The sequence below is a fragment of the Ictidomys tridecemlineatus genome, unplaced genomic scaffold (genome assembly GCF_052094955.1).
Source record: "Ictidomys tridecemlineatus isolate mIctTri1 unplaced genomic scaffold, mIctTri1.hap1 Scaffold_510, whole genome shotgun sequence".
NCBI lineage: Eukaryota > Metazoa > Chordata > Mammalia > Rodentia > Sciuridae > Ictidomys > Ictidomys tridecemlineatus.
Window position 1 is genome coordinate 19,146 of NW_027523339.1, and position 3,134 is coordinate 22,279.

The window sequence follows — 3,134 nt, forward strand, 5'->3', positions numbered from 1 at the left end:
CCTGTCCAACTTATTCCCACTACCTGATTATTGAAACCATACTCCTTGGATTTATTTGCACCCTGTTTGGCTCATTCCTACTGCAATCGAGGCTGTGCCCAATGGGAACTCCACACACAGGGCCTGCTTACCTGTGAGATTACTTCCTCTCTTGTTGCCATATGTCTTACTCACCTTATACATTTAAAGATGTTCCAAGGCAATCTGATGGACATAATAATGAGCAAAAAATATCAATCCTTCCAGTTAAACCATGAAAGAATTGAATCATCAGAAATCAAAGGGCTTAGGTCTTGTTTTTCATTCTCTGCAGGATAATTCCCCTGTGCTAAAATAGAGTATTGTGCTCTCAATACTGTTAGCGCTTCAATAAACAAAATGATCATTGATAAAAAATGCTTCTGTTAGAAACTGCAGTTGAAGACATGGTCTACTCTCTGCTCAAATATTCCTTATAAAAGAGCTAACAAAACGGATTTTATCTCTACATCAGTGCCAGGACTTTTTTCTCTATAGATTCACCTAGATATTTGTCTTCTATTACAATGAAAATGATGCAGCATATGAAATTCTATTCTGAGTTTCCAGGGAATCTAGAATCATATTCACTTCTCATCTACTTCTAATTAAGCTAATTCAGATACCAAGTATCACGGATTATTTTGTTTCTCTTGAGTACTGATTTATTTTACTTAATCTTCAAAATGGTAGTCTCTCAAAGCTGTCAGGAGTAAGAACTTTTTAAAACAAAATTTACAACTTTATTAAGGCATAATTGAAATATAGAAACCTGTTTATGTTTACTGCATACAATTTGATGAGCTGAATATACACACACATCTATGATTCTGTAATACACAATTGGTATAATAAATGTATTCATCACCTCCAAAGATTTCTTTCATGTCCTTTTACATTTTTTGTCATAAAATATATGGAAATATGGGATGCTTCATGAATTTGTGTGTCATCCTTGAATAAGGGCCATAGTAATTTTTTTCTGTATAATTTCAATTTTAGTATATATGCTACTGAAGTGAAGACTAGGAGGAAACCTTTTGGATGTTATGAGAAAAGAGTAAAAAGATGATCAGTGTACTCCACAGATATGTTTAGACTTGACATTTTGCTTGTAAGACACTACATGAAAGAAAAACAAAACACTTATCTTTATTATTGACTTTCACTAGACCTGTTGATCTTTCTTTAAACCTGACACTGGCCCCCAAGCTGCTGGATTATTCTTTTCAATTGGGAAAGTAATATGTAGTCTGTTAAAGTTCCACTACGTCTCCCATCCCCAATCCTGCTCCCTATTGTTTATTGCTGATACTAGTTCTTTACATAGTGTTAGAAATTACCACCAATTTGTTTTTCAGTTTTTATTTTCAATAGATCACTTTAAAATGATTTATAGTGTAGTAAGAGCATGGATTATAAAATCAAGCGAACTATCAGTCTGTACTGACAAAGAAAATAAAATATACTAAATTCTCATTCATCCATCTATTTACATAAATTTATAAAAATTACTTTTGATTAACTTTATATAGAGCTTGCATTTTAAATGTATACGCTCTTAGACATATCTGAGAGTTAACCTAGAATTAAATTAATACCACTGTCTGATTTTATAGATAAGGACACTAAAGTTTAAATAGAGTCATTTCACAGGATGGATTCAGATCCCTGACACCCAACTTTATATGAGATAATGTGGCCCTCTGTGAACTGGGAATTTAACAACTAACTGTGGGAGTACAATGAATTAAAGTGAAACAAAAATACACCCACTGTGTACTTCACTGATAAAAGAAAAAGCACAGTAAATCAATTCTAACTGTCAATAATGTCTGAGCATCTGTATTTCTCTATGGATAACAAAGCAGAACACATTTGCTTTGAAGACATTTACAAGTCAGTTTTAGAGGAAGTCATAAACATGGGAGGAAAAAACAGCAATACTGATAGAAATTAGTTCAAGATTAGTTATAAGAACACGAGTGGTATAAGAATGAGACTCAGAAATAACCCATGCATGGTGATGGTGTCAAGAAGAAATGGGATTTCAGTCAGGTTTATAGGATGCATAAGAGAAAGATAATTTTTAGTAAGAAAATAGGCATAAGCAAACCTGCAGAAATAAGAAAAAATTGCTATGGTCTGAAAAAATGGTGATTAGGTGAATTTGATTAGAATATGGACTTGTACCTGTGAAGACTGTACAAATGACAGCTATGCTTTAGTGGTTAAAATATTCTAAATGTCGCTCTTAAGCATTTGGACTTTATCATATAAGAAGAAGACAGTCACTAAGGGAGGGGCTAATATAAAAGAGATGGTTTTTTTTTTGAGATTTAGGTAGAGTATGTTAGAGAACAGGGGCTGGATTACGTGTTGATATTAGCAGAGCCAATGAGGATGTGCTCTCTAATGGTAGAACTCGAGTACAAATTAAAAACCATTCCTTTTTCTGATACAAATTGCCTTTTTAAAAAACTTCTCTGGATAACTAACAGATGAAAGATCTATAATGAATAGACAATATGCAAGATGACAACACTGTTCAGACCCATCTATTTACTCTATATTGTTATAGGTTGAACTGCATTCCCCATTCCCCCAAATTCATATGTTTAAGTCCTAATCTACAGTTCCTCATAATATGACCTTATTTGGAAATAGAATATTGAGGATGTAATCAGTTACGATGAGAATATACTGAGTATTCTGTGCCCCAGTCCAATCTGACCAGTGTACTTATTAGAAGGAGAAATGTGGACACAGATCTGTGCACAGTGTAGGTATACAATGTAAGGTAAAGAAAGGGATCAGGGCAGGTGGATCGGGGGATACATCTATAAATTGAAGAATGTCAAAGATTGAATGCATGCCACTGGAAGAAGCATGGGACAGATTCTTTCTCCAGGCCTCTGAAAGAACAAACCTTGCTGATACTTTGATCTTAGCCTTCTAGCTCCCAGAACTTAAAGATGTTTACAATATTCAATTTTCAGCAGTCTGTTAAAGCAGCCCCAGCAAGGTAATATATGTATTGGTACTGCAATCAGTAATCTAAAAAGACACCAAGTCTTGAAGTTCCCATGTTCTCTTTTTTTAAAAAAAATAATTCT

At 33.9% G+C, this 3,134-nt stretch overlaps 1 non-coding gene across 1 annotated transcript; it reads right to left on the minus strand.

The window, feature by feature from the left end:
• Positions 1-936: 936 nt before the first annotated feature.
• Positions 937-1,044, minus strand: LOC144373855 (U6 spliceosomal RNA). Its single transcript, XR_013433393.1, has one exon. It is a non-coding gene; the product is annotated as a U6 spliceosomal RNA (small nuclear RNA).
• Positions 1,045-3,134: the final 2,090 nt, after the last annotated feature.